This window comes from Macrotis lagotis, chromosome 4, assembly GCF_037893015.1.
Source record: "Macrotis lagotis isolate mMagLag1 chromosome 4, bilby.v1.9.chrom.fasta, whole genome shotgun sequence".
Taxonomy (NCBI): domain Eukaryota; kingdom Metazoa; phylum Chordata; class Mammalia; order Peramelemorphia; family Peramelidae; genus Macrotis; species Macrotis lagotis.
In genome coordinates this window covers 26,917,344-26,939,034 of record NC_133661.1, presented here as the reverse complement: position 1 = coordinate 26,939,034, position 21,691 = coordinate 26,917,344, and the positions used below count along the sequence as shown (strand labels likewise).

The 21,691-nt window shown below is 32.9% G+C and overlaps 1 pseudogene; it reads right to left on the bottom strand.

The window, feature by feature from the left end:
• Window positions 1-5,861: 5,861 nt before the first annotated feature.
• On the bottom strand, window positions 5,862-20,974 carry LOC141522617 (small ribosomal subunit protein RACK1-like; annotated as a pseudogene).
• Between the last annotated feature and the right edge of the window lie 717 nt (window positions 20,975-21,691).

Here is a 21,691-nt window from a genome sequence, read left to right as displayed (position 1 = left end):
CCTGGATGGAGATAATATAGACCATAGCTAGTCTAATTCAGTTGTCCTAGCTCTCTGAACTGCCAGTAGGAGCTGTTTACATCAAGGTTGTTCATCTCACAATGTTGTTAACATGCTCATTGTTCTCTTGGTTCTGCTCCCTTTGCTCAGCATCAGATCCTGTAAGTCATTCCATGCTTCTCTACAGTTCGACCATTTATTATTTCTTATAGAATAATAGTATTTCATAGTATTCATGTACCATTATTTATTTAGTCGTTCCCCAATTGATGAGCATCCCCTCGATTTCTATTTCTTTGACTACAAAAAGAGCTGCGATGACTGTTTTGGAACATGTGAGACCTTTCCCATTTTTTCATGATTTCTTCCTAGAACTGGAATTGATGGATCAAAGGGTATGAAGAGTTTTATTGCTCTTTGGGCATAGTTCCAAATTGCTCTCCAGAATGGTTGGATCAGTTCACAATTCCACCAGCAATGTATCCATGTCCCAATCCTCCCACAACCTCTCAATGAACATTTCCCCTTTTTCTCATCTTGATCAAGCTGAGTAGCGTGAGGTGATACCTCCTAGTTATTTTAATTTGCATTTCTCTAATCAAGAGTGATTTGGAGCATTTTTTTTCATATGACTATAGAGAGCTTTAATTTTTTGATTTGAAAGCTGTTTGTTAATATCCTTTGAATATTTATAAATTGGGGAATGGCTTGCAACCTTATAAATTTGTTGCAGTTCTCTATATTATTTAGAAATGTGACCTTTATCAGAACTCCTAGTTGTGAAGAGTATTTTCTAGTTTTCTGCATTCCTTCTAATTTTGGCAGCATTGATTTTATTGGTGCAAATGCTTTTTAATTCCATATAGTCAAAATCATTCATTTTGTTTGATCATAAATTTATCCCCTTTCCATAGATCTTATGGATAAAGTATTTCCTGGTCTATTAATTTATCTTTAGTGTCACTCTTTATGTCTAACTCTTGTCCCTATTTTGACCTTACTTTGGTATAAGGTGTGAAATATGGATCTCTGTCTAGTTTTTGCCATACAATTTTCCAGATTTCCCAACAATTTTTGTCAAATAGTACTGCAATTTCTTTTGAACCTACCTGAATCCACTGATCCATTCATCTATTTATTAACCAGTACCAGGAGTATTTGATGACTGCTGCTTTCTAGTATGGTTTTAGATCTGGTAGAACCAGGTCACCTTCCTTTACATTTTTTTCATCAGTTCCCTTGCTATTCTTGACCTTTTGTTGCTGCAGATGAATTTTGTTTCTGTTTGTTTCTAGTTCAGTTAAATATTTATTAGGTAGTTTAATTGATATGGCACTGAATAATTTAATTTGGGTAGAATTTTCAATTTTATTATATTAATGACTAGCCATGAGCATTTGACATTTTTCCAATTATTTAGATCTGACTTTGTTTGGGTGAGAAATGCTTTATAGTAGTTTTCATACAGTTTCTGGCTTTGTTTTGGGAGGTAGATTCCCAAGTATTTAATACTGTCTATAGGTACTTTAAATGGAATTACTAACTCTTGCTCTTGCATTTTCTTGTTCATACATAGAAAATACCAATGATTTATGGGAGATTATTTATAAATCCTGCTACTTTGCTGAATTTGCTAATTGTTCAAGTTTTTAGATAATTTTCTCAGGTTCTCTAGGTATAATCAGATCATCTGCAAAGAGTGAAAGCTTTGGTTCCTCATTAACAATTTTGAATTCCTTCTATTTCTTCTCATTGCTACTGCTAGCATTTCTAATACTATATTAAATAGTAATGGTGATAATGGGCATCCTTGTTTCACCCCTGATTTTATTGGAAATGCTCCAAGTTTATTCCCATTACATGTAATATTTACTGATGGGTTATATAGATACTATTTATTATTTTAAGGAAAACTATCTCTAAAATTTCTAGTGTTTTTAATAGGAATGGATGTTGTAATTTCTCAAAGGTTTTTTCAGCATCTGTTGAGATAATTATATGTTTTCTATTGGTTTTGCTATTGATATGTAAAATTATGTTGAGTGTTTTCCTAACATTGGACCAGCCCTGCCTACCTGGTATAAATCCTACCTGATCATGGTGCATTATCCTAGTAAGAACTCATTGCTAATTTTTTTTTCAAGATTTTTGCATCAATATTCATTAGAGAGATTGGTATATAATTTTTTTCTGTTTCAGTTCTTCTTGGTTTAAGTATCAGCACCATGTTGGTGTCATAAAAGGAGTTTGGCAGCATTCATTCTACTCCTTTTTTAAAATAGTTCATATAGGAAAAAGAATTAATTGTTCCTTTAACGTTTGATAGAATTCACTTGTAAATCTATCTGAACCTGGAGACTTTAAAGTTTATTGAGGATTTCATCAATTTCTTTTTCAGATATGGGGTTATTTATGTAATTTATTTCTACTTCTGTTAATCTGGAAGTTTATATTTTTTGTAAATATTCATCCATTTCATTTAACTCATCCAGTTTATTGCCTTATAGGTCAGCAAAGTACTCTGAATTAGCTAATTTTCTTCTCATTGGTGGTTAAGTCACCCTTTTCATTTTTGATACTGGTAATTTGATAAAAAGACCTAAACGTAACTGAAAGTTTGACATATAAGAACTGAAAGAAAAAATAAGGTAAACATCAAAGACTAATTACAAGGCACTCAATGAGGACAAATTGCTATCTATAGGTGGGAATGCAAACATTGTCTCAGATTGATATAAGTAATTGAATAGGTCAAAGTAAAAATTGAAGTAGAGGTGAGGAGAATGGGATTCTTAAAGATAAAATGCATAGGAAAAGCTAAAAACTTTCTCGATTCAAATTAGGTGTGAAAGGAAGAAATACTACAAAGGAATTAGATGGAAGAGAGCTGGTAGTTCTGGAAATCAACTCATCTGAAGTGAGTTGAAGAAGCAACAGTATATAATTGCATACATAGATACATACATACATACACACTTGTGTGTATGATATAAATTCAGAATTTTTTTCAGAAATTCAGAAACATTTATTAATAATTTCATATTAAATTCAGAAAATGTAACAGGAGGGGATAAGGAAGGTACTGCATTAGAGGATGATGGAATAATATAAGCAGGGATATAGAAGGCATGTAGATCAATAGAAGGAATTCTTGGAAGGGGATTAGTTAAGGAACGGCAAGGTGGTGAGTTGAAGTAAAATAGAGGAGTGAGGATGGGTTGTTGCTTTTAGGAAATGTTAGAAAAAAGAGAGATAAAAACAAACCAAATATATCTATTTCTAGGAATATGTATGTGTATATTTATCTTTGTATTTATGTGTTGTACATAGATACACATATGTGTGAATATATAAATATGTATTATATATGAATATATTTATACTTAAATTTATATACAGGCATATATATGGGTGCATAGTGTATGTGAGAATCAATATAAGTATACATTTTACATATATGTCTGCCTATGTATATGGATGTGCATATGCATATTTTTTTATGTACTTAGCTTAATTGCAGCTATACCTGGGGGTTGAGGGAAAAAAATAAAGAGTGAATAGCAGGTAACAGAAGAAAACCTACAAGGAAGAAAAGAAAAGATGGACAATTTTGAACACAATGGATAGTATTTATTATATACCCTTTCTTAAATGTTATTTCTTTATATTTTGATTCTATTTTTTAGGATTTTGCAAGGCAAATGGGGTTAAGTGGCTTGCCCAAGGCCACACAGCTAGGTCATTATTAAGTGTCTGAGGTCAGATTTGAACTCAGTCCTGACTCCAGGGCCAATGCTCTACTCACTGTGCCACCTAGCTGCCCCTATATTTTAATTCTTCTCAAGCTTTGCTGTACACATCACAACTTTTTTCTTATTTTGTATTTAAGACAAAAATAAATAAAAATATGAAATATAGATATTGACATTTGAATTTTATTTAAGGCAGGAGACAAATGACTGGTACAAATTTTCCTAAACTTATGAATTGGTTTCTTCAATCAGGTTCAAGGTCTCCCCTCAAATGTTTAGTATCTTGCTAAACAGAACATAAACATTTTTTTTCTGCCTCAATTCTACATTTTGCTGCCCTCTTACTATCCTGTTCCAAAATTCTTTAAAAAAGTGCTTGGATATATATCAGCCAACACTAGCCAAATGTATTTTTTTTTCCTCCAACTGTTAAGCTACCTCAAAAAGTAGCCTCCACACATCAAGTAAAAGTTGACCAAATTCTAACTTATTGAAAGGATTCAAAACTTTCTTTTGAAAGAAAATAAATCTTGCAAAGCAACCTTAGTTGCTATATAAGCTATTTTAGTATAATAGCATATGTTTAACAGCTGCATTAGGAGGTGATAGGTCCCTCTTGAGACTTCCCAGTCTTAGAAGAAATTCATTTAACTTGAAGTATGGATTACTATGCAAAGTGCTTTAGCAGTTCCAAGTGAATGTTATAAGCAGCCAAATCAGCCATCCTCTTAGCTTACTTGTCAATAGGAAGGAACCAAATACCTTTTCCTGAACCTATTCCCTTTTGGGGGGAAGAAATGCATTTAAATACCAATATATTGAATAACTCAAACACTAAATTTAAGGGGGAGAGGAAAGGGAACCTTAAGTCCCTTACCATGTTGTATTTTGTCTTCAGATGTGCATTGTTTCAGCAAAATATTGATAAAAATTGAATTTAAGTTTGCCAGGTACTAACCAGTTTATCATTTCACAGATAACTGTTTATATCATTTCTGTATATGTTATCATAAATTTAGACTGAAAAAATAAATTCTCTATGAAAAAGTAAAATATGAAAAATATATTTATTGTAAAATCTGAGGTGAGTGGGCTGTGGATAACTTTACTATATGACTTTGTCTTCTTATAACTAAAGTATTCTCATTGAAACTATATATTACAACTTCATAAATAATATATGAGTTACTGCTGGGCTATAATATTTAGTCAAGGAAAGATTTTTTAATCAAATTTTTCTGAAGATTTATGTAGAGACAATTTTGTCTAGTCAAACAGTAGAAAACAAATGATTGAAGCTTTTAATGATAAAGATGTTTTGTCACTGACCTCTTAGGTGGGCAAGCTTGAATTTATTCAGCACTCATTCGCCTTAAGCTCTTTCAAAATTTTGAAATTGCTAATTACCCCCTTCTCTTTGATATTTTCTTCTTCCTATGCTTTTATATTGATTCACTCTCATTTTACTCTCACTACCATAGATATCAGCCTCTCTGTGAAACAATTTTCTCATTCATAAAATAATGATTATAGTGTATCCCTCACGGGGTTTGGAGGATTATGAAGTAATATTAGTTACAGTGCTTTATTTAAAGTGATATGCAAATAAAAACTTCATTATATCTGACTTTTCTTCTTTTGTATGGTTATTTAGGAGTAACAAGGTGGCACGGTAGGGTATTATGCCTGGTAAACTCATCTTTGTGAGTTCAAATCTGGTTTCAGATACTTAGTTGTGTGTGCCTGGACAAGTCACTTAACCATATTTTTCTCATTTTCCTGTATTTATGAAATGAAATGGAGAACGTACTGGCAAACTAATCCAATATTTTTTCCAAGAAAACCCAATATGGGGTCATGAAGAGTCAAACACAACTGAAAGACTGAAGAAACCTGCTTAATGTATTGAGATTTCAAAACCATTTCCTAATTGTAGGATTAGTTCTTTATGCTTTGCCCTCTTCTCTCTTTTAAAAGAAAAAAAATAAAGTAATGCTAATTTATGAAACAATGAATATATATATATATATATATATATATATATATATATATATATAGTTAAGGAGCAACTTCATAAATACTTCTTTAATGATTACCTTGTCAATGACTTCAATCATTTTGATCCATGTAGAGATATAATTCTTCATGTGGAAGAAGTGAAAACCGGCTTTCAGAAGAGTCGGATATGATGATATTTGATAGATATGCATTGTAAAGATCTGGAAATATGAGCAGAGAACCGTTGATTCTGTTCCACAATTTGTGTGTTGACTAGTGGCCTCTGATTGATTTTGCTTATATATCTAGTTGGAGACTTCAAGCTATATAGTGCAGAGGCTGGAAAACAGGACTAGAGTTGAGAAGATCTGAGTTCAAATTCAGCCTAAGATACCTCCTAGCTGTTAACCCTGGGCAAGTCATTCAACATTTCTCTAACGATGTCAATGAAAATAGTACCTATCTTCAAAGGATGTTGAGAGGATTAAATAACCTATTTGTAAAGCACCTGTTTCCTTCCTCTTGTTCCATTCAACTTTATTATTATTATTATTACTATTATTAGTATTTTGGGGTTTTGCTTGTCTCTTCAAATAACCCTTTCCTTGTTGTCAATGTCAGGAGAGACAATTTGATAAGCAGAAGAGTCTTTGGAGCTTATGCTCGGTGGCCAATATGAGACCTTACGAATATGAACATTGATTCCTTGCATTGGCATTTATCAATTTACATTGGTTGAAACCAATTAATGTAAATATTTGGACTTTCTGGTTTCAAAAAATTGAGTTGTCTGAGGTCCAGAGAAGCAAGGAGCAAGTTCCTCCCAGGTTGGCTAACTAGCTCAGATTTGAAGTCGAAATAATGACCTCAAGGTTTATTACTGAAATGAAAACTCATCCATTATTGATGTGAAATTAGGATGTGAAATTGGTGGAGCAAATATTCCATGGAGAAAATAGCTCAAGAGAAGAGCCATATAAAATATAGTGCTTTTTTTCCCTTTAACAATGATGTAGTCACAAATGTCAAATTTTTGGAAGCCAATTACTTTGACATGATAATTAAAAATATCTTCACATTATTACACTTTGAAACTTTCCTGATCATCAGTCCAACACATGCAGTTTTAATCTTGTTCACTAATTTGACATCTTCAGTCACTTCAAGGTTCTTTGATTTCAAAGCTAGATCTATTCTTTTCACTTCTTTGACTTATACCCTCTCCCCTGTCTCCTCCAGGCCTTAGGTTACACTTTAATTTTATAAATTGCTATCATAGAAAAAACAGACCTCTAAACTTTAAATTCCAAAATGTGTTTTGGACTGTTATTACTAATTATTATTGTCACTGATATCATCATTGCTATCTTGTAACCCCAGATAAGTAACTTTACCTCTCAATCTGTTCATTCTTCTTTAAAATTGGGATTTAGGAGCACCAATCTCACAGAGTTGGGAAAATCAAATGAGAAAAACATATATATATATATGTATAAATTTATATAAAATGCAATCTTTGATTTTATTAGATGAAAATAGGAATCACTTAATAAGTATGTAGGAACCAATGAATAATTAATTACTTAGTCAACTCAAATATAACAAAATTAGATTTAGATTGAGTCCATCATTGTAGTATTCAGCATTTTCTCAAAAGTTATGAATTTAACCAATTATAGCTAGAACATTAGCTAACTAGTTAGTTGAACATGACCTTGTCCAGATCAGACTTTTACCTGTTCCTTTACAATTTACAACAATAGTGATAAACCTATGTCCTTGATCATTTAAAATACTTTCCCTATTGGAGGACTCTTTTTTAATCCAGTAAAAGTAAAAAAAAATTGAAAAAAAATTAAAAAATAAAAATACTTTCCCAAGATAAGGCAGTCAGTGTCAGACAGAAGGCAGATTTAACTTAGGTCTTTCATACTGGAAACCTAACTCTCTCTCCACTATGTCCTGATGGCAGATCCTTTGCCTAACTTTCATGTACCACATGAAAATTATAGCAAACACAACCATCATACTGATTGTCTTCCTCTGATGCTCTTCATTTTATCTTTGGCATTTCCTAAAAGAAGACATATTTCCTCTTTCTGGACTGAGACTGGTGGCATGAAGAATTCAAGAATGAGTCCAATTCATTTGTGCATTTATATCCATATCAATGTCTATTTGGATGGAACAGATTTGTGTGTTGTACCTACAACTCTAGATCCTAGCTTATAGCTTGCCATTGACTTACACTTTCCCATTTGGAGAAACAGACTTGATGAATTCTTTTAAGACATTATGAATGTATTTAGAAGTTCATCAATGTTCCAAGCCTATAAACACCAAGAGAAATGAACAAGGCAAAATCAAAGGGTCCAGAGAAACTTGCCACTTATGGGGAGATCCTTTTCCATATGGACTCTGTCTTGTGTGTCCTCGTTGAAATAGCAATTTGTTCTTGTGAGTATACACTCCCCTTTTATTTCTTAGGTGAACAGGACCATAGAAGAATTATCAAATATTTTTTCTCTGCTATTTATTTTAAGTTATATTATTTTGAAATAAGCTGTTGGAAAAGAGCTTATAAAATAAAAGTAGAATGTATGGACCCAAATGCTTTTTCATAGTCAACTAGGAACAAGAACTAGTCCCCGAAATAAATGAGAAGAAATTACATTAGAACTCCTTTATGAAATCACATGAAGCTGATTCTATACTTTTCTCTGAAATAAAGCCCACCATTTTAGGCTAAATCTGCCCCCCACACACACACACCATAGACCATGGAAAATAGAATTTTAAAGGAATGAAAGCTTCAATTTTCCTAGAGGATTACAGAGAGGCTTATTATGGGCTTGAGTAACCCGATACATACTATCACTAAAGAGTTGCTTAGGATGATAAATAAAGAATTTCAATGAATTATACAATTGGAAAGAGTAGAGTCTCCTATATCAAGCATCACCAACAACCTATAGTTAAACTTCCTCCATCTATATTCATATAAATTTAGATGATCTATAAGCAGTTCTCTAGACATCAATATAACTCCTCCAAACATTGCATATCCTTCCTATAGAGCATTTCTGAGAGAACATCAGAAAGAAAACTGATAAGGCATGGATGAATTATTATCTGCGCCACTGAATGTTAGACTCAAATTGATGAAGTAAGATACTTTTATAAAATAAAAGTATGGTGATGTTTATGCATATATGCCTCAAGGAATAGCTCAGAAATAAAGTCACATATTTTTATGTATAAAATCCATCCGAATAATTTCTGTTCTCCTCATAAAATACTTTTAAACGATAAAAATATGCATTATTTAAGCCTATACATTTTTATCATTCATTATGTACAAAAATTCAATAATCTTTATGTAGAAAATGTAAAATGTCTCAGCATATAATTGTCAAAACAGACACAGGATCAATGAACATAAAAATAAAGCATTTTTATACAAATAAAATTAACAACTACATAGTTGAAGAATATATATTGTTCATGAATAAGTAACATCAATATAATTTATAAATGACCATTCTATTTAACTAACCCATGTCTTTAATACCATTTCAATTAAATTACTAAAAAATTACTGAGTAAGAAAAATAATAAAATTCATTTGGAAGAACTAAAGATCAGAAACTTCAAGAAAACCAGGGACAAAAAATATAAAGGAAGTAGATTCAGCAATGTCAGACCTTTAACTATTTTTGTGAGAGCAATATTGAAGTGAAAAATTTATAATTTTACTTTAAATTGAAAATTTTCTTGAATAAATATATATATACAATTGAATTTTTTCTTTTTTTTCCTTTATTTTTAAATTTTACAATTTTTCCTCTTATAAGGAGGAAATTTCTCTCTTCCCTCTACCCACCCTCCACAGCAGGCAGTCTGCTACTCTTTACATTGTTTCTATGCTATACATTGATCTAAATTGAAGTACTGAGAAAGAAATCATATCCTTAAGGGCAAACATGAAATATAAGAGATAGCAAAATGACATAATAAGATAACTTTTTTAATTAAAGGTAATAGTCTTTGGTCTTTTTTCAAACTCCACAATTCTTTCTTTGGATAAAGATGGCATTCTCTATTGCAGATATCCCTAAATTGAACCTGATTGTTGCACTGATGGAATGAGCAAGTCCATTAAGATTTATCATGAACCCAATGTTGCTGTCATAGTGTACTGCTCATCTCAATCAGCATCAGTTCATGTAAATTCTTCTGGGCTTCTCTGAATTCCCATCCCTCCTAGTTTCTAATAGAATAATAGTGTTCCATAACACACACATGCTACAATTTGTTCAGCTATTCCCCAGTTGATGAACATCCCCTCAATTGCCAATTCTTTGCCATCACAAACAGGGCTGCTATGAATAATTTTGTACAAGTGATGGTTTTGCCCTTTGTTATGAACTCTTCAGGGGTACAGACCAAGTAGTGGTATTGTTGGATCAAAGGGTGTGCACATTTTTATTGTCCTTTGGGAATAATTCCAAATTGCTCTCCAGAAAAGTTGGATGAGTTCACATCTGCTCCAACAATGTATTAGTTCCAGATTTCCCACAACCCTTCCAACATTGATCATTGTCCTTTCTGGTCATATTGACCAATCTGATAGGTGTGAGATGGTACCTCTTTAATTTGCTCTTTAATTTGCATTTCTCTAATTAATAATCATTTAGAGCAATTTTTCATATGACTTTCTATAGCTTTGATTTCCTCATCTTTAAATTGCCTTTGCATATCCTTTAATCATTTGCCAATTGGTGAATTTTTTTAAAATAAAATTTGTTCAGTTCTCTATATATTTTAGAAATGAGTCCTTTGTCAGAAATAATATTGAAAATTATTTCCCAATTTACTACATTTTGTTTGATCTTGGTTACAGTGTTTTTCCTGTGCAAAAGCTTTCTAATTTAATGCCATCAAAATTATCTAGTTTGTTTTTAATGATGTTCTCCATCTTTTCCTTGGTCATTAACTGCTTCTCTTTCTTCAATTGTAAATTTTTAATTTGTTCTTTTTCTAGCATTTTAGTTGCATGTACAATTCATTGATCTCTTTATTTTATTCATGTAAGTATTAAAGATATAATATTCTACCTAATAACTGTTTTGGCTCTATTACAAAAGTTTTCTCCTTATTGCCATTGTCTTGGATAAAATTATTAAGCATTGCTATAATTTGTTCCTTGACTCACTCATTTAAAAGTAGGCCATTAAGTTTCCAGTTAATTTAAAGTCTATCTCTCCTTGGCCCTTTTCTGCACAGGATTTTTATTAAATCATGGTCTGAAAAGAAATACATTCAATATTTCTGCCTTTCTGCATCTGATTATGAGGTTTTTATGCCCTAACATATGGTCAATTTTTGTGTAGTTGCTATGTACTACAGAAAAAAAAAAGATATATTCTTTTCTAATTGCATTCAATTTTTCTCCAGGGTTCTATCATATCTAACTTTTCCTAACATTCTATTCACCTCTTAACATCCTTCATGTTTATTTTACTGTTAGACTTATCTAATTCTGAGAGAGTGAGATAAGGGTTCCCCCACAATTAGAGTTTTGCTGTCTTTTTCTTCCTCTAACTCATTTAACTTCTCCTCTAAAAATGTGAATGCTATACCACTTGGGATATACATGTTTAGTCCCGAAATCACTTCATTGTCTCTGACACCTTTTAGGAGGAAGTAGTTTCCTTCCTTATCCATTTTAATGAGATCCATTTTTTTTTTGCAATTGCTTTGTCTGAGATAAGAATTACTATCCCAACTTTTTTTCACTTCAGCTGAAGCATATTATACACTGCTCTAGCCTTTTACCTTTACTTTATATGTTATCTCCCTGATTCAAATGTATTTCTTGTAAGCATCATATTATAGGATTCTGTTTTTAGTCTACTCTGCTATCCACTTCTGTTTTATGTGAGAGTTCATCCTATTCATATTCATAGTTAAAATCACTAACTCATTATTCTCCATGTATCTCTCCTCCATTTGTACTTACCCCCTCTCCTTTCACACCATCCCTCCCCATTAATGGTTTCCTTTTGATTACTGCTTTCCTCAGTCTTTCCCTCCTTCTATCAGTTATCCTCCCTTTGCTTCCTCCTTTCCTTTTCTCCTTCATTCTCTCCTTTCTAACAACCTCTGCTTCTCTTCGCCCCTTTCCCATCTTAATACTTGAAGGGTAAGAAAAATTTCTAAATACAACTGACAGTATGTGCTAATCCTTCTTTGAGGCAAATCAGATGAGAGTCAGATTCAAGTAGCTCTCATCCCCTCTCTTCTTTCCCTCTATTAAAGCAGATCCTTTGCAACTTTTCATGTGATGTAATTTACCCCTTTCTGACTCCTCCTTCCTCCCATCTCTTTGCATTCTGCCTCCTTTAGATGTCATATGTATTTTAATCATTCCATCAAAATCAACTTATGTCTAAACCTTCAGTCAATATCCTAATAGAGTTATAATTCTCAAGAGTTTTGAGAATCTTCCTCCCAGGTAGGGATACAACCAGGTTGAATTCAATCAGTTTGAATACAATCACATTGAATAGCATTCTTTTTCTTTTCCCTTTCCCCCTTTTCTATCTCTTGTGTCCCCTGTTTGAAGATCAAATTTTCTGTTCAGTTCTGGTTTTTTCAAGAGGAAAGTTTGGAAGTCAACTATTTTGTTAAATGCTCATTTTTTTTTCTCCAGAAAGAGAATCTTCACTTTTCCTGAGTGGTTGATTCTTGGTTGTAATCCAAGCTTTCTTTCCCTCCAGAACATCCAGGTCCTTCAATCTGTTAATACAGCCAGGTCCTGTGCAATTCTGACTCTGTGCCTCATTGGTATTTGAATTGCTTCTTTCTGGTCACTTGTAGGATTTTCCCTTTGATCTGATAATTCTGGAATTTGGCTATAATATCCCATGGCATTTTTATTTTGGAATCCCTTTTCAGATAATAAATGGATAATTTTAATGACTATTTTGCCCTCTGGTTCCAGGATATTAGAGCAATTCTCCTTGAAGAATGCGATGTATGCTCTTTTCTTTTGTTTTTTTGATCATGACTTTCAAGTAGTCCAATAATTCTTTAATTATCTCTTCTAGATCTATTTTCCAGCTCAATGAAGCATTTTACATTTTCTTTTGTTTCTTTTGTTTCTTTTTTAGCTTTTGGGTTTATTTTTAGCTTTTCTCATCTGCTTTGAGTAGATGCAATCTATTTTTCAAGGAGGTATTTTCTTTAGTTTTTGCATCTTCTTTTCCAATTGGTCAATTCTGTTAAAAAAAAAGCTGTGAGCTTTTTCAATTGCCAAATTGAATTCTTTAAGGAATTATTTTCTTTTGGTTTTTGCCTAATTGAATTTTTAAAGCTATTGTTTTCTTCTGTCACTTTTTGTTGCAGGTTGTTAATTTTCTCTTGTATATCTTTTCCCAATTTTTCCATTTAATTTTTAAATCCTTTCTGAGCTCTTCTAAGACATCTTTCTGGACTAGAGATCAATTTATATCTTCCTCTGAAGCTTCACATATAATCTGAGCTAATATTCTTAATTCCAAGGTAACTTCCAATAGACCATGCCTTTCTCTGACCTTTCTGAAGCATTTTGGGATTTGTTGCCAATCTCAAGGTTCTTGTTTTGGGAGAGTGGGCTCCCTAGAAAACCTTTGCTTTTGAGAACCCTAGAGATTTGCTTACTGACCTGGGACTGGAATCTTCCGTGGATGGACAGGTAAGGAATGCCAGAGGCTCTCTCTCTAGACCTCTGTTCTCAGGGTGTCAATCATCCACTCCCTGAGTCCCTGGGAAATGCAGGAACATCTGAGGCTGTCTTTGGGCTGTCCCTCAGGCAGTTAAGTTATTGGACTAGACTGTCCAGTCTGGAAATGCCAGAGACTCTCTCTGGACAGACAGGACTGGGGAAGTCAGTTGCCCACTCCCTGGGACATTGGGAAAAGTGGGAACACCTGGCGCTGTTTCTGAGCTGGTGGATATAAGGTTAACTAGTATATATTAGTAATTAGTTTTTACTTTATAAAATTTATTTCATATTTTTGTCCAATTTCATATAAAAACATTTTAAATTTTTTTTAAAAAACTGATTTCCAGATTATGTCTCTTTCCTCCTTACCTCATTGAGAAGGAAAGCAGATTAATATAGCTTATATGTATAAGCATGCAAAATATTTTCATATTAGCCATGTTGTGAAAGAAAACATAAACCAAAAATATCAAGAAAAAAAGAAAAATTAATAGTAAAGGTAATGTTCAAGCTGCATGCAGACATCATCATTTCATTCTCTAAGAATAGAGAGTGTTTTTCATAAGTCCTATAAAATTGGCTTGGATCATTACATTGCTGATAATAGCTAAGTCTTTCACAGCTGATTATCTTATAATATTGCTGCTACTTTTGTACACACTACATTTCACTTTGCATTAGCTCCCCCTACATTAGTAATTAAACATAAGCAAATTACTATTACTAAAATTAGTTATGCAGACCCCATTCTTAAAGATCTTATGCCTACTTTCACTAGGCTAACATTCAGGTTAAAGACTGTATGTAGGAAACCATGTCAGTTGAACCAAAGGTCTTTAACTTACTATTCCATGTAAATTGTGTGTCAAAGGATAGATAGCAACAAGCATCAATTTTCTCCTTGTTATACAACCGATATTGTGGTAAATGTTGTAGATACAAAGAAAGGGGGGAAACACCCTACCCTCAAAGAATTCACATTTTGTTGTTGAAATCATCACAGAATTGGATAATTGATTGATTTTTCAGGAGCATAGGATTTCTTTATGGAATGAATTAGACAATTTGAGAAATGTAGTATGGCACCAGGTTATAAAGATATTTTTTGAAAGTCAATTAGAAGTTTGGAATTTCATTAGGATGAATTAAGGAACCATTGAATATTGAAGAGAGACTTGTGTAATAGCAGGCACAAAGTGTTCAATCAAATGTCCTGTCATTAGTTAATTTGACAAATTTTAAATGCATGACTTCATCCACATTATCCATAGTTGGGTTTAATGGCACAGAGTCAAGGGAATATGTTTGAGTAACATTTACAATTTCTATTTTCAAATTCATCAAGAAGTTCCAAATCTATCTAATAAAACATAACATTTAATATGCCTGATAGCAGGCAAAAAATTTACCAAATGTCTTGGTGAAATCCATCTATCCAAGGTAAAGTCCGCATCTATTTAAGTTATAAGTAAACAATATAAGAAAAATAATTCCATTCAATAATAATAAAACAATATTGGTTAATGTATTTTAATCTTCATAGTCATAGGGATCCCCCACATATATTTGCATATGTATATACTTATATATCAAACAACACGTAAAATACATTCATACACATGCATGTAGGAATGACATATGGTCTGTGTATGTGTTTACATAGACTATAATTCTATATATATACTATCCATATTTAATTATTTATGTGTATTATGATGCTTAGTCATATGGATCTTATAACTATTTTAATGAAGATACATGCTCATGTTAGTTTATAAGGCACACTCACAGACTGAAATCTGACAATGCCACTCAATACCTATTCTTTTTTCATCTTGCAGCATACTTCCTCTTCTCCAAGATGTTTCCAAGTCATTCCTTCAAATCAGCAATTGAATGTTAAGCTCTATAGTGTTCCATGATGTTAATTATGTTAGTCTGGTGACTTGAAATCATTGACCCAGCTACATTTTGGCTTATCCTGTTTTTCTTTACATTGCTGTTTGAATAATGCCATAGAAAGGAACATTTTTGCCTCCTCTTTTCTATGTTCATGGTAGTCAGATGGACATACCTTTTTGACTGCACATAAATAAACCATAAATTGTTTTTAAATTGCATTTTCACACTTTTTTCTCTTTTTTGCCTTTTGCCTTAAGAAATCTTATAGGTCTCTACAAGGTTGACCAAATTGGAACCATGAAACTTATATATTGCTATTTACCTTCATGAATATGTCTGTGTGTGTGTGTGTGTGTGTGTGTGTGTGTGTGTGTGTATTTTACAACATTTAGAGATCTGTATATATGCAACCTGTGCTTTGTGGGTCCCTGGTTTTATTTTATTTTTTTCCTTTTCTTTAACTTTTTTTTCTACTACTTATCGCTTTTGCTCTCTTCTCTCTCTATTTCATGGCTTTTCTCTCAGAATATCATAATCTAACCAAAATGTTTTCATTTTTGGTTTTAATACTTTTTACTCCATGGATTGTAAGAAATAGCTAGTGGACAGGTCTTGGTCACAATGCCACTAACAAAGATTACATGATAAAAGTAAAGGAAAAACAGCCAGAAAGAAAAATACATAAAATTAGAATCACATTATACCAATAAACAAAATCAGAATATGTAGCAAGTGAGTAAAAAAGGATGATCTAGAAATGATGAAACAATATAAAATTAAAGAAGACAGAAATGAATTAATTAGCTGTTAAGATCAAAGTAAAATCAGACAGAGATAAATGTACAAGTAATTGCAAAGGAACACATCACACATTAAGGAATACTGAGTGAATAAAATTATTTAGAATGTTTTTCATTATTTATACCATTCATGTCATGCAGAAAATTTCACTGTTTAGCAATTAAAATGTACATGAGTTAAAAGAGGAAGCAATTTTCAGAATGAGTTAAAAATCACAACCTTATGATCTATCAATGGAGGAAACATAGCTAAACTATAGTTTGACACATTTAAGTCAAATCGCTAAAATATAGTGTATTACTTTTCAACTATATTTAAAAAAAGAAAGGAAAATTTTAGAAAAAAATCAGCATAGACAAAGAGATAAGGAATCATGTTTGGAATTACCACAATTAATATTTTAATCCCAAAATATAATAAGTAAATAAAAGAACAACTAAAAGAAATACAAACTAAGTTTGATATAGCATTGCATTAATAGCAGGTATTTTTAATATCATACTGTTGCAAATTAACACATATAACAGGGGAAAAAAGCAAAGTATATGCTTGATTCAAAAGTACAGATAATTGTCAATTGAGAATTGAGAGAAAAAAATGAGATTTTTAGTAGTTATTGTCCAAAATAGAACTTTATTGGGACGCAATCAGAACGAAAACCTCATTGAAATCTAACAAATGATATATACATAAATAAATGCATTTGGAATGTTAAGTGCAGGAAGAGGGAAGCAGGCATGTTGGGATAGTAGTTCAGTGGCAAATTATGTGAAGTAATCACAAAAGGCAAATGAAGTAGAGGATTGTTGATCCTGAATCCATATTTCTCATTCTGGCATTAAAAAAATGTTTCTGGGGTGGCTAGGTGGTGCAGTGGATAGAGCACCGGCCCCTAGAGTCAGGAGTCCCTGAGTTCAAATCCGACCTCAGACACTTAATAATTGCCTAGCTAAGTGGCCTTGGGCAAGCCACTTAACCCCATTGCCTTGCAAAAAAATGTTTCTTAGTTAGCCTCAGATAATTTGGGGGAAAATCTTCATTTGATAAAAGCATTGACACTTGAAAATGAAGTGTAAGAGAAAAGAAATCTCAGGCCACTTATATGAAATCATCTTTGAAAATTTCAATGATGCTAAGTCTAATTTCATAATACGTCAATCAGTCATTGTAGGCTGATATAAAATACATCATACAATGTGAGATAATGTGGAAATAGTAATAAAACAGGTGCAGACTTTTTTTAAAGGGGAAGTCACATTTCACATTATGCCTTTGCAGAAATAAATTCTTTTGCGTGTTGATATGGAATCTGAATCTCATGTCTATCACCTCGAGTGTCAGTACATATGGGATCTATTCTGCTACCATGGAATATATTGAGTATCAGCATGGCTCCCCAAGTACTTGGGAATAAACCAAAAATACACAGGAAAAGATGACTCAATTGTATTTGCATTTTGAAGTTTGAGGAAGACATTGACTTAATATGACAAATCACAATGTAGGAGGAAAAAAATACTTGCAACAGTATCAGAGCTTGTTAAAATCTTGACTGTATTGCTTATAGCGATGTGATCTTTTAGTCTCCTCTGGCCAATTTCTTCACTTTCAAATGAGGAAAACAGACCATTAGGACCAAAAAGGCCTTGTTCTCAGTCAGCTTTGGTACTTTCTTTCCTATTTGCACTTGTTAAACAGTTGTTCTTTTTCAAGCTCTTGACTCTTTTTTTCATAATTTTCTTGCAATGCTCTAACTTCTTTCCCCTTATTTTTCTTCTACTTGTCAGATAGGATTTTAAACTGCTTTTCTGAGTTTTTCCCTAAATTCATTCTGGACTTGTGAACACTTCTCATTTTTCTTTGGGGTTTTGCCCTTAGTTGTTTTGACATTAATATCCTCTTAGTTTGTGTCACCATAATAACTTTTTGTGGCCAGATTATTTTGTTGTTTTTGCTCATTTGGGGGGGGTGTTTGTCCTTTCTTTTAAATTTGAGATCTGCTTCTATGGTAGAAGAGGCACTGTTTTGGACTTCTTATCCTAGGGGTTGTAGGCCTTGGCTATTTATCTAATTGAAACACAGGGTGCTAGATTTAGTATCTAATTCCTTTCATAGTTTTACTTTAAACTATTTTGCTAGTCTTATTTCCCATTGCTCACTGGCCTGCAGTGTACATGGCAATTAAACTGATCCGGTTTCTAGAATTTGACATTCCATCTTCCATTTCTGTAATTTTTGTATAAACTGTTCCAATGACTGCAAAAAATTCCCTTCTCATCTCAACATCTCAAAGTCTTCAAAAGACTCACCTTGGTTCTTCCAAATCTTTCTAGCTGTTAGTGTACCCTCCCTCCACCTCTAGTTATTATGTTTAGACTTACCCCTGTCCAGAGTTCTTTGGGGCAATATATACATCTGGAGGGCAGAACCTGTTTCATCTAGGATAATTATTTTTCAGAGCAGATGATTAATAGATGCATGGTGGATCATATCGCAAATGACAATGTCTTAGAAGCAGTATGCATTCCCATGGTTGGCACCTAATGCATTCAATATTTTCATAACACATTTTTAAGTCTTCCTATAAACATCCTGAGTTACCAGCAATCGCATGGGTTAATGCAAAGTAAGGTTTTAATACTGTAATCTCATTTCAATCTCTGCACTTCATTTGTTCCACAAATTAGTTTACCATAAATCTATTGTTAGGAACAAATTATGTATACCCATTCCATAAAAAAAGGTGATTTCTTTTATTGCTTTGTTTGTATTTATGGATCTTTCCTCTCAACTTTTTTCTCTTCCCAATCATGTGCATGCAGATACATATATATATATATATATATATATATATATACATATATATACAGATTATATATATATATATATATATATATATATATATATATAGTCACTCACTCCATTAAAAATGAGAAACTTGATACAAGGCCTAATCATCATTAAAAGGACTAGTTTGACAGATTTCATGATATTAAAGATGATAAATCCTGGTTGCTAACTGACAATTTATTTTTTCTTTTAAATAAAATGAGAAAAAAGAAATAAAAATAAATTTTTATTCCAACAGGTAGTCTCTAAGTCATTTATGATGCCTTTATAGAAGCTAGCAATACTCCAAATTAATTTAAATGAAATCATAAGTTTATAGAGAAGGAAGAGTATAACAATATATTTCTCTCTTCACCCTGAATATAAATATTATTTAAAATGTGGAGGTAAATCATTTTAATTAAATGAATCTGCAAGGGAAATTTCTCTATAGACATTCTAACATGCAATTCCACAAATAATTCCAAAAATCAATACACATTCTTTCATTATTATTTCTTTCTAAGAAGAAATGGAGTCATAGGAATATCTTTGTTCATTTCTGTCCAGAGTTATTTTGGGGGATTTATCCTGAATGTTTTCTTGAATGATTGTGAGTATACTATTGGATGTATTTGTATTCTTTATTTTCAGAGGAATGTTAAAATAGGAAGGAGGTATTAAAGGAGCTCAGATATGACACCAGATATTATTTTCATCATTCCTAGCATCACCATCTGGCAGCAAAGTCATCTACACAGTATCCTTATCTCCAAATTGGAATGATGAAGTGATGGAGTGGTAGGAACAAATCTCTTTTAAACTGACTGTAAAAAATTCAACAAATCAAATCTTGAGGGGGAAGTCAAACAAAATTCTAGTTAACTTCAAATTTGGAAATTTAACAGTGGGATTCTATCTTTTAGTTTTCTTCTTGAAATTCTCTCCCCCCCCCAATAAAAGGACAGAAATTCAGTTCTTTATTTCAAATCTAAGTTATAGTTGAATCTTTTATCAAGTGCCAACTGCCAAACCAAGTTGTCTGTGAATCCAGCAAATGGAGACTGGTCATCAGCAGACCAGGTTAAAAAAGGCTTGAACTTGCTGCTGGTTAACTCCTTCTTATTTACATTCATTCATAATGAGTTTGTTCTCTAGGTTTCAGATCTTGATGCTGGGTTCAGTGGTCATACAGAGCCAGGTATGACTGGGCTGAAGTAGATGGCATTCATTATGGAACCCACAACTAGACATACAGGTACTTCCTTTATTGAGTTCCCTCATGAGGTCTGATCATCTCTGCGTCCAGAGAGAGAGAGAGAGAGAGAGAGAGAGAGAGAGAGAGAGAGAGAGAGAGACAGACAGACAGACAGACAGACAGACAGACATCAGGAAAAATCATAACTGTAATTAGGTAGCCTGTGTGGCCAAGGAGGTTTGTCATCAGTTTGTAGTTAGGCAACTTGCAGACCTTGACCAGGTTGTCCCAGTCTCAGGAAACAATCATTGGGTTGTTGCTGCTATTAGGTGAGAAATGGACTCTGGACATCCACTAAAAGTGGTTCTTAATTAGCACGGTGTATTTATAGACACTCAGAGTATCTCTAGTCTTATCCTGGGTACTAGAGAAAATCTGTGGGTTGTTTGAAGAGAAGGCTACACTCAGAAAATCCTTGGTGTGACCCACAAAGTGGTTGGTAGTAGTGCCAATTTTGAAATGCCATAATCTTCCTTGTGCCCTACCAAGAACCCGAGAGAGCAAAATGTCCATTAGAGGAAATGACCATATCATTAATAAAATGTGTGTGACCCCTGAGGGCTTGCTGGAGGCTCCCATAATTTGTTTCTCCGTAATAATGTCTTCTCTCTGGAGGGTGACAGGATTATGTCTGGTTAGCTGGGGAATTGTGGAGATCTGGGCCATCCAAACTTTGTGGTGTTTAATACCCCAAAAGGGGCATTTGTAAGTCATAATAATGAGTTTTCATTGGATCACTCTTAGGGAAAGAATAGATCCTGATTGCATGGAGAGAAATCAGTCAGTTTTCCTTCATGCCAGCAGTCAAGCAAGAAAAGACCTTGGAATCCTTAAAGTTTGCTATAATCTATATTGAACTTTCTCATACTGAGGAATAGTCCCATAACTTCTTTCCACAATTATTGCCAATTTCTGAATTAGATTCAGAATATAAATTCCTCTCATTAATGTTTCTGTGTGTGTGTGTGTGTAATACTGGACTTCTCATACAAACATACACCCACACATATCTTCCTACATCATACTTGATTATCTCTATAATGGATGCCTTAACATATGGATGTAGGGATGTTTTCTTTCTTCCATTAATAATCAGGTTATCATCATATTGAACTTTTCCACACAGCTCCAGAAGAAAAAAATATCATCCTTTCTTGTCATTATTTACTTTATTTCTATTTAAGAACTTGCCCTCCTTATTTCTTAAATCCTTCTTCTTGCCTTTAGGTAACATTTTCTGACATTACCTTGAAAATGTTACATCTTTTGTTTTCTTCTCACCTTTATTTCACAATACATCATTCTCCTCCCTTAATATGAGCATCTCATGAAGAGATGGGGAGAGATAGAGAATGAAAAAGGACAGAGAGAGACTGTGACTGT